The sequence below is a fragment of the Lycium ferocissimum genome, unplaced genomic scaffold (genome assembly GCF_029784015.1).
Source record: "Lycium ferocissimum isolate CSIRO_LF1 unplaced genomic scaffold, AGI_CSIRO_Lferr_CH_V1 ctg8383, whole genome shotgun sequence".
Classification (NCBI taxonomy): domain Eukaryota; kingdom Viridiplantae; phylum Streptophyta; class Magnoliopsida; order Solanales; family Solanaceae; genus Lycium; species Lycium ferocissimum.
Genome location: NW_026727228.1, coordinates 34,952 through 46,742, shown reverse-complemented (window position 1 = coordinate 46,742; position 11,791 = coordinate 34,952). Strand labels below are relative to the sequence as shown.

At 38.9% G+C, this 11,791-nt stretch overlaps 1 long non-coding RNA gene across 1 annotated transcript; it reads right to left on the bottom strand.

Annotated features, from left to right (window-relative positions):
- Nucleotides 1–430: 430 nt before the first annotated feature.
- LOC132045878 (uncharacterized) lies at nt 431–4,572 on the bottom strand. Its single transcript, XR_009412553.1, has 3 exons — nt 4,371–4,572; nt 1,381–1,437; nt 431–709 (listed from the first exon to the last, which is right to left on the bottom strand). It is a non-coding gene; the product is annotated as an uncharacterized LOC132045878 (long non-coding RNA).
- Nucleotides 4,573–11,791: the final 7,219 nt, after the last annotated feature.

Here is an 11,791-nt window from a genome sequence, read left to right as displayed (position 1 = left end):
TAATATCAAGAAGGGGTACCTCTCAATGATGCCTCAATACCACGGAGCTGTATAGAGTAAACTAACACTGGTAAAAGGTTTAACTCCAAGTCATCATTTTATCTTATGGATGCCCTTGCAGAGGAGATTGTCAACAATAGGTAGGGTGGTGAAATGGGGGATAACTGTACAAACTGAGTGTGTACTGTGTGATACTCAGGTAGATGAAACATTTGATCATTTGTTCTTCACTTGTCCTTACTCACACTGTATATGGTCTGCTCCGTTGAGATGGTAGGGTGTTCAAAGGTCTATAGGAAGCTAGAACCAGGAGATTACATGGTTACTACAACAGATAGGTAGCGAAGAGACCAAGGGGCAAAGAACGGGCTTCGCCTTGCGGCTACAAATGGGGAATAGGCGTAAACTGAGTATGATACTCAACTAGAGGAAATATTTGATCATTTGTTCTTCACTTGTCCTTACTCACACTGTATATGGTCTGCTCTGTTGAGATGGTTGGGTGTTGAAAGGCCTATAAGAAGCTAGAACTAGGAGATTGCATGGTTACTACAACAGATAGGTAGCAGTAGACCAAGGGGCTGCATACTGGGCTTCTGCTTTGCAGCTGCAGTATACCAAATCTGGGCTGAACATATTGGAAGAAAGTTCTCCAATAAATCACTAAGCACAGGGCATAGGCTTCAGGAGATTGCTCTTCAACTGCATACTGAAGGACAGAAACATGGCAAATGGATGAGTTATTTAGAGAAACTGATAGCCCACCCTCTCTAGTATGTATGTAGCTGCAAATGACTGAATGTTGCTTGTAGCAAATGTATAGGAAATAGCTAAATTGAGATCTAACTCTAAGTCCCAATAGAGTTAGTTGTTTTGTACTGAATACACTTTTGGTTGAATGAAAAATTACTATTTAGCTAAAAACAAAAAACTCTTTCTTGGCTTATATATAGTATCCATTGACTTAGAAGCAACACAACCACCTTCATAGTTTTTTATCGATCTCACAACCATATAACTATATACGTATCGATGGATAATGGATATTGCGATACTTTATGGGTCGCACTCTTCTTCATATCTTTAAGTTATGCAATTCGCTTAACTCGTTGTACTACTTGTGTATAGTTTATTCTGCTTAAGTCTCAAATTTTTAGTACGACAAGGTTCTAGACTCTAGGAAGCTCTATTTGTTGCTAGAGGTTAATCCGAGGGAATCACTACTAGGAATGACTTATTTCTATATTATTGCTACTCCACGTCTCGTAGACGAATCTCAACTCTCAAGCTGAAACATACATATCAACTTGTCCCCTTGGATATCTTATGAGGAGGATGTAACTTCTAGAATCATGCCAAAAAGATGAAAGGAAACCTTACATACCTCAACCGTACTCGTCCTTCTTGATACTGCAGGAAACTCACCAATACGCTAATCTACTGTAACACCTCGGAAAGATTCCATGTTGTTGCATAGTAAATAGACCAACATAGTGCAAGAAGTATGCGATGTTCCTATAAGTAAGAAAGGTTATTTAACAATTCTAATTAAGATTCCAAAGACGTTGGAAGCAAGAAGAGAAAGTTCCTTACGGAAGGTGAAGCATATGTTACGTTCTGGGAAAGTTCCGTAAGGTACCAAGCTAATGTTGACTTAATGATATCTTAAGGAAGAGTTATAATGATCCTTAGATTGGTAATGAAGTGTTAAATAAGTGTTAAGAAGGTTCCATAAGGATTGGAGATCAAACAAACGATAGAAATCATTTCAGGGAAATGGGGTTATACGACCGACTTATACGGTCCGTATAACATTATACGGTCCATATAAGGGGCCGTATAACACCCAACAGGAAGATGTTTTCCCTGTTGGTGAACCACGGACACTTATACGGACCGTACAATGCTATACGGACCGTATAAGTGGTCCGTATAATGACCGATGGACTAATTAGTTACAAGTATAAATACATGTTCCCACTTCACTAATTTCATTTCCTACACTTCTTCATCTCTGTCAAGGCTTCTAGAGGGTTCCACACACTTCATATACAAGAATACAAAGGAAAGCAAAGATCAATATCAAGAATTCAAGTGAATCAAGTGTAAGAAGCTCACTAGGGTTCATCCAAGTCAAGAATTCTCTTGGAAGTGAAGCTAGGGTTTTGGCTCAAGTGAAGTATTTCCACTCAAGTCTCATTCCCACACTATATAAGGTAAGTTTTATGATCGTTACATGTTGTTTAAGGTATTGAGAGGTTGAAAGACTTAGATTATGAAAGGAGATAGAAAATGGGTTACAAAGATGAGAATAATGAGATTTTGAGTAGTAGCTTGGGATGAATCATAATTCTTGATATGTTGTGATTATAATTATGTTATAAACTATAGTAAGAATATGGTATAAGCATTATATGTGATAAAACGTGCTAGTGTAATACGACCATGATTATGGATGAATTGAAGTGAAATTGTGAAATATGGATAATGTAGGTGTATGAAGATTGTTGCCTATGATATTGTGAATGTAATTATGGATGTTTGGGAGTTGATATATGATATGGGGAAAGTGGTATAAACAAAGGAAATGCTGCCTAATTTTCTCTAGCTTTAGTGAGCATGTTCATGTGATCGATTAGCTAATGTTAATACGAATTCTCTTGAAGGTAGAAACGCGAGCATCGAAGGAGAACGATCAAGCGATAGAATAGCTAAACGAAAAGGTATGTAAGGCTAGTCCCTTCCTTCTAAGGCATGACTCCCATGGCATGAATTCTCCTATTTTCCCATGACTTTCCTACATTCCGGCAATTATGACTCTATGATTATAAAGAGCTTCACATGAGATAGAGAAACGCGATATGTCATGAGCATGATAGTGATGATGATGAGTTAAGTCTAAAGATCCTAAAGCTAATGATTCTAACTATGATTCATTGATGTTGTTTATTGTATACACTCACCTTACGTGTTAACTCCTTTAAGGTGAGGCAGAATACTTATAAATGCTCCATAATGGAAACGGGGGTTCACGGCCTTATGTCACTCCGATAAAGTATAGTTGTCTTTAAGTTTCTATGCATGCATTATGATGAGTACATGATGATGATATTACATCGCGCCTATATGGCTGGGCAGACACCGCTAAGGCGGGCAGCGTGTACACGATGTCTAGATGGCATGGGCAGACACCACTAGTGGGCGGCATGAGATGGTTACCACGGATGCGGGAGGCCTGGACGCGGGCTAATGATGATCACACCGTACCTATATGGTCGGGCAGCTTATACATATATATATGCATACATGATATGATGATGATGTTTATGAAGTAAGTCAGCATGCATTATTTCTATTAAAACCGATTCTGCCATTGCTCTTCATTTGATATCTCTCTATTTTATTGACTCGTTGTTATTGTGTATGCCTTACATACTCAGTACAATGCTCGTACTGACGGACTTTTCTTTGGACGTTGTGTTTATGCCCATAGGTAGACAGGGAGGTGATCCAGATTCATAGGAGCTATTGACAGACTTTGAGGGCACTCCATTATTCCGGAGGTGCCATTGCCTATTATTTTGTGTATATATTTTTGGGCACGACGGGGTCCTGTCCCGTCCATATGTCTAGTACTCTAGTAGAGGCTCGTATGGTTTGACGATATCATTATTGTATGTATATTATTTTGATAGCCGAAGGGCTTATGTATATAAAGGTAAATATATTTCAAGTGAAAATGGTTCTCCCATGATTATAAGCATGAGATTAATGAATGAATGCAGGATGAGTAAGATGAGTAATAGAATGAGTGGTGCTCGGTGGTTAGCCCCGGGTACCCGTCATGGCCCTAGTCGGGTCGTGACATCTACAAAGATGAAAATATAACTTTTAATAACATTAAGGACATAACGATAGCTGACGAGCGGCAAGATTGCTTTATACAAAATTGGGCAGCACCTCCCCTATTTCCCTCTACTTTCCTCAAGTCCTTAGTAATACCAACAACACAAGAAAAACATTAACAACATCATCCAAGCTATTCCATCAATTTCTAGCCACAACACATCATAACCATTCCTTCAAAATAGTCCTATACCACACGACATCGACAAGCTCGTTCCATGACAATTTGGACAGTATCTCCCTCATTTTCCTTACTTCTCTAATTTCATAACAACAACAATAGAAACAATCAATAAATACATATTCATCCTATGAAAAACAACCAGGACATACCCTCAAAACGTCACACACAACACCCTTAGCTCAACTTTAACATATCAACATCTATTTGCGATTTCATAGCTTTCTAGCGCCTCTAAAGCTCTACGAAGCTCACATACATGAAGAAAAAAAGGTAATATTACCTTAAACTTAGAGAATCAGCCCTTCACAACCTTCCTTCACCTTGAAGTAAATGCCACTAGAACGTAGAGGAACCGAGTTTCCTTCACACTACGATCTTTCCGACAGGTATTTGATGTTATAATATCTTGGATTTGAGTTAGGATAGTGTGGGAACCTAGAGAGGACCTTCAGAGAGCTGTAGGGTTTCAATATCTGAAGTTATGAAATGAAATGGGGTAGCACCATATATAAAGAGATAAGCTTCCACCGCCTAAGTGGGTCCCAAAGGGAGCTGCTTGTGCAGTCTCGCGAAAACGAGAATATCTCTTTACTCGGACGTTGTATCAAAGAACACTTTAATGGGTTGGAAACTAGAATCATAGACCTTCGATTTAGTGGGTATATCACCCCCTAACTCCAAGTAGAATAGGAGAAAAGCTCAGCGACATCTGACCCAAATTCCAGCAAACTTATGCACGTACCTTGCGACAACTTTTGTCAACTTTCGTTTTACAAATTGCTTGACTTCAAAACTTAACATAAGACTATTATAAAATTTAAATACCTCATAACATGAACTTCTTTTCATGGTAATCACTCCTAGTATTACCCCAAAAGTACGGGTTATAACATTCCCCACTTGCCGACTTTCGACAAAACTTATTTTCTTCGGCTCGTTTAACTTCTATCCCTGTTGGTACTTGCTGATCATGATATTAAACCTTTGTAACCTCCAAGGTAACATGATTAACTTACTTTGTATAATTTCAAGGATGATCTCATTTTCGAGCTTAAGTCAATTGACTTACGACGTACTTGACGTATGAAAATGTGGGATGTAACAACTTCAAGACTTCATCGTTTTGTACACTGAGCTCTTGATTGGCAACCTTGAATATGACCAAATTCTTTGAGGCTCAGCTCCACTTACACACGCCGAATGATTCAAACCATAGCCCGAATGCCCGGGAAATTACATTGATGAAACATATACTCTTTGATTCATTTAACCTCCAACCTTTACGACACTTACTTACCACTTGATATATATATATATAGCATAAACACTTACAACCTCAAATATAATCTAATTTATGAACTTACGTTGATTAACTTATGACAAACTTTATTGTACGAAAGTGCGAAGTGTAACATCCTCCCCCCCTTAAGGACATTCGTCCTCGAATCTAGGGGTATACGGGGAGGATCCATTGTTGTTGGGATTCCCATGAAAATTTTAATAGAGTTTCCCCGTAGGAATGGGCACTATCTTATACCTGTAAGTAACCAAAATTTAAACCTATACGCCGCACAAGGCCATACAATCACTATGTGTACACACACACACTCGAATGCGGCTTTCATATATCCGTAAGTTAGGCCTCGTCTCCGTTTCTTGTTACAATGGTTCCCTTTGGACGTTATTTATGATACGTAACAAATGTTAGCTTAACTTTAGCATACCATGGGTTAATAAAGAAAATTCAACGGGGTGTCAATTATAAAGACCCTTCATTAGGAAAAAATAAGGATATCTGGACTTCATATCTTCTTCGGCCTCCCACGACAGTTCCTCCATATTCTTGCTTCTCCACAATACCCTCAGAAAGGCCACATCTTTCATTTTCAATCTGCAGACTTGTCTATCTAAAATGGCTACATGTATGTCTTCATATGACAAGTCTTCTATGACACTCGCACACCATTATACACGAATTACTCAAGAGGGTTTCCAACATACTACTCAAATTTTGAAGGTAAATCCAAGTCAGAAGACACTTGGCTTATTTATCTAACTATTTTGTAGGGCCCAATACATCTCCGACTGAATTTGCTTTCTTCCTGAATCTATCACGCCTTTTATCGGCTAATTTGCAAGAAGACAAAGTCATCGACATGTAGGCTCCGTATCTCGTCGACGAATGTCAGAGTATGACCTTTGATGGCCATAAGCCGACAATACCTGCTCCTGAACAAGTTCCAGCTTATACTCCATATTTTGTTAATAATCATGGCAGCCATATAATTTATCTTAATAGGGGATTATATTCCAATAACAAAATCCATAGGATTTATTTTCTTGATGCCATGGTATATCTCGGTTGACTATGGATGACTTGGATAACGAAAATAATGTATCTCTACCATGATCTACTATCGTAGTCGCGCTACATCTACAACACATAATCAATTTTGATATCTCAAGACTCCATCCTTTTCCATCTCAGTGACTGATGCCTCAATCTATCGAACTTCCTCTTTAAGTTGCAAAACAAGGTAGGATCTCCTTGCTACGGCTCTCTTATTTTTTTTGGTGTTGCGGACAATGTTGTTTTATCCTGAATAGTACTTTGCCATAACCTGAGTCTAGCAATTGGACCCCTAATTAGTTAACTGACGTAACTCAGCTAACTTCTCCTTCTCGGGCACAACTATGCTAGGTTGGCCAAAGGTCTGCGACCGAGAGTGTTGGTTACAATCTTAGCTTGCTCGGACGACATAGGATATTAATGTTATAATTATTTAATAACTTGAGCCATCTCCTATTTTCATAATTTCATTGCTTCTTCTTAAAAGTTTTTAAAATATTCTCATCACTAATAAGGGTGTATATATGATCACTATATAAGTAGCATCGCCATACCTCACGCGCGTGAACACCCGGTGCTATCTTCAAATCATGTGTCGACTATTCTTATCGTGCTTCCTTATCGATTCTACGCAAAATAACCTCCTTCCCTTGTTCATTTGATACTTGTAACACGGTGCGTTAACTTACCTTAGTTCCCGCATATCTTGGAACTCATTTTATACCACTCACCGAATATTAGTCTTAATTCCAATTCGTTGTTCGGTAGTCATTATAGATAGATTACTTACTTACTTCTGGTTGGATATATACAAAATTCTAATGACATCGATATCATGGGATAACTTGCCTACAAGATCTCGCTCAGGTCACCATACCTAGACCAGCTTTTCCACTCAAACCTCTTGGCTAGTGCTTTCCCCCAATTATATTTAGAAAGGCTTCCTTGTCCATACAAAGTTATGGGTTCCTCGTAGAACGTTGAGTGAATTGAACCATATACAATTACCTCTAGTGTTTCCACTTCCCTTCTTATGCTAATAGCGTTTCCTTTAAACATAATTTTTAAATGCTTTTCTTGTATCTTCAAGCTCATTGGTCCCTTTTATATTTTGAAGTGCTTATACTGAGCTTTATTTGTTATCACCTTTGTTTGAAGCACTTGCTGAGGGTTGCAACTGCGTCTTGCAAAATGGAATCTTCATACGCTCGAATCCCTTATGTAATTTTGTATGGCCTAATGCCTCCTCTGTGACCTCCTTACTTTCCACACCTAGGCCTTTCATGAATCAATTAGCAATTACTCGGGTCGAACTATCTTTTGTATGTTAACTCATAACTTTTATTGGGGCCATATCTTTCCGGCTTCGCTTACACCTCATATTAGTCTTCTAAGTCTCAGATGCCCGACTGTGCTTGTCATTGTTTAGTACCTCTCATCAGGGGATTATTATCGTCTCTTTCCTAGCATTCGTACTTATGTATCATTCAAAAATCGTAACACATTCGTAGAATTTGAACTAATACCATCTCATCGCTTCCAACCCTTGACCGCAACTCTTCTTGCCATTCTAACATTAAGAGAATGCATGATTCTATGCCGATGCTTTACCGCCCCCCCCCCCTCCCCCACCCCGTGGGAGAATGGCTAGTATCTTACACCTAAAGATTATATTCCTGTAAAGTCACATCCTACCTCTTCCTTTTTACCAACTCTCCAAGCGTCCAATACTCGTCGCTTTCCTTGCTATAATCTTCACTTATTAGGCTAATTGAATTACCTAATGCATAGAGTGCCACGTATTCAATACTAACGGGCTCGATCTTAAAGAACTTAACTCCAACTCATGACGTGTGTCTTAGGGTGACTACTTTTAATAACTCTCTAAGGTTGCTACTATGTCGTACGTCCCTTCGCTTTTTAATCGCTCTTTGGAAAACAACACAATGCCCATCAACACAGAAATCTTCTAAAGTCCTAATTCTCATTCGGGTTAGCTTAACCAGTATCGGTATGTCCTAAGCCAAAGGGCTAAACTAATCTGCTGATAACTTTACTCGAGTGGCCAGTCCGCCTTTCATAACGAAGGCATCGTCTCGTGACTTGCACCTCTTTATACCCCGAACACTACTTTCCTTTTACCCTTCACCTTCTGTTTAACCATGAATTCGGTCGTACCGCCACGCCTAATTACGACATTTAATCGCTTCTTATTTCTATTCCTAATGCTTTGCTTATTCTACCAATCTCTGCCATCCTATCTAATTTTGGATAATTTCAGCAGGGCATTCTTTTGCTTTTAGTTCCTCTTCTCCTTAACCAGGATTGTCTGTTAGTTGTTCAATATCACTTCTTCACAGGGACTAAGAGTGTCACCAAGGGGAGTATTTATTCCATATATAAGGATTCAAATACCTAGCCCTCTGCACCTTCTAACCACTTCAATAGTCATACCTGACTATACGATCCCTCGATATGCTACACCTATACATCACTTAAAGAGGATCTTTAAACATGTTCATAATATTCTTCAATAATACTGCCTAGTCCAACAATCGGTCCAACGCTAATGATTACTATAACACTTACTAGATCCTGAAATTCCACTTCTCCCTAAAGCCATGTTTGTTAAAGCCTATAAGTCGTATGCTAGAATGAGTGCTGCTAACTATGCTTCCATCACTGTTGAAAGCGGATCCATAACACTAGCGTTGCTTTATCTGAACTCCAACTATTCTACAATCTTTTCTACTCAGGTACCTCGTGCCTTCTCCACATTACTTCTTTACCTTCTGACTCCTTACCTTCCTTCCTCATAGGGCATGACCCCTTTTCCGTACAGATGACATAAATGTTCACATTTTAATGTTCTGACATCATACTCACATATCTAGTGCACGCAAGATCTGATGGAGTCCTTATGAATCCCGTACACAACCTCATCAAATTTTCTTACTAGTCGTTCTCTTTCTAATCGTAGGTATCACCATATTTATGAATAATGAAAATTAGGAACGAACTTCTTATGACTCAACTCTATCACACGATCTAGAACAAGAAAAAAAGGTGACCATCCTAAATATCCTGTAGCCTCTTGCTTATAAGTGTGGTATGCTACACACCCATAAATAAGACTCTACTAGACACGGCTTATAAACATCCCTAGGATAGACCTGCTCTGATACCAAGTTTGTCACACCCTAACCGGAGGGGTGCAACCAGCACTCGGGCCTGAATTATTGAGCACCAACGTACATTACTTACTACTCAACTCGAACGAGCTATGGGTCGATAAGGCCGCCTCATGATAGTTAAATGAAAGGAAGACTCACATGCAAATAGAAAAACCCAAGGAACATGCATATATAAATATATACCTAAGGGCCGATGAAGCCACCACGAAAGTCTATATATATCAGAACATAAGGCCGACGAGGCCGCACACACTACTAAACACTGGATAAATGTCTACAAACCTCTAAGTGTATCATAAGTTTGGGACAGGGCCCCGCTATACCCAAATGCATATACATGTGTGAGACTCATGTCATACCGACTCTCTAAAGTAACTCCTAGAGTAATGGAGTACAACAGTCCATGCTGAGCTGAGCAACCTACTGGAGGAGTCCGTTGAGCTATCTATCTAGACCTGCAGTAGGAAATGTAGCGTCCCAAGCAATAGGACGTCAGTATAGATAAATGTATCAGTATGTAAGGCAGAAGCGTGTAAGTAAAAGCAATAAAGTAAAGAGCAGTAGGGAAGAAGCAACCTGAAACTCTGAGTGCTACTGAGAACATATGACATGCATACTCATACTATATATATATCCGTCTACATAAGTATATCAAGCCGCTCCCTGGGGCTAATCATCATAATAACACCTTATGAGGTGCCTAACACCTTCCTCAGGCGATCACAAGAACCCTTACCTAAACTTTGATACATTAAAAGGCTTTGAAGAGGATTAACCTTAAGCAATGGTTTCCTAATTCCCATGATTAATTAGGTGGCGACTCTATTAAACAAACCAACAAAAAGCCAAGTTGCGATAGTAGCTTTTATGCGTCTGTGTAAAAGTGAACTGTAACACCTAGAAAGCAAGTAAAATAATAAATGACCACAAGCATGGGTACAAAAAGAAACTACTTTCAGGTAATGATCCAATGTACTTAATGATTTACAAATAGTGGTGATCTTATGTTACTTAGCCTCGGATAATGACTTTAAATTAAATTTTTCTAAAGACTAACAAGACATCCTAATTGAATATCCCTAAAACAACTAAGAGAATTAAAAACACACAAATGTCGCTACAAGTGGTTCGCCTATCCCTAGGTCGATTCCATTAGATGAGGGTTATTGCCCCAAATTCTTGTTAATTAATCATTCCCAACCCTGACTTTGCCCTTTCTGAGTTTAAACCTAAGTAAATAGGTGATACCAATATTAGCTACTCCTTTTAGAAATGTCACACCCCAAACCGGAGGGGTGCGAACGGCACTCGGCCCTTAATTGTCGAGCACCAATGTACATTACATACTACTCAACTCGAACGAGCTATGGGCTAATAAGGGCATCACATGATAGTTAAATGAAAGGAAGAATCACCTGCAAACAGCAAACCCCAAGTAACATGTTACACCTTGGAAATTTCTGATTTGTTGCTTTGTGGATAGGCTAATGTGAGCTCAGGGTGGTTATGAAATCCTTACGAGATTAAAGGAAGTATTAGATAGCATAAAGTGCGTACTATAAGATTTTGAAGTCATACGAATATGTGAAATTTAGTTTGTTGAAGGAAGTGAAATATAAGTCGTGTTCGGAAAGGTTTCGCTATGATTGAGCTAATATTTATTTGGTGATGTCTTGAGAGGCTGCTGTAGGGCCTATTGTATGGTTAATGAAGTATTATGTAAGTGCCAAGAAGGTTCCACGAGGATTGGAAGTCAAACGAATCAACGAGAAGAAGTTTAGCATAACTGGGAGTTATACGGCCACTTATACGGTCCGTATAACTTTATACGGTTCGTATAAGGAGGGTCCGTTTACATGACCTTCACAGAAAGGGTCATTTTCTTGGTGGTGTTATACGACCACTTATACGGTTCGTATAAATTTATACGGTCTGTATAACTTTATACGGTCCATATAACTTGACCTATTTTAGAAGGGGACTTTCCCATGGTGGTGTTATACGGTCCACTTATACGGACCGTATAATATTATACGGACCGTATAAGTGGTCCGTATAAGTCCATCGAGCAGATTTTTAACTTTTTGTATAAATAGATGGCCTTGGTTCATTTATTTCATTTTTCATTTTCCACAAGTCTTGAGAGCTCAAAACCCT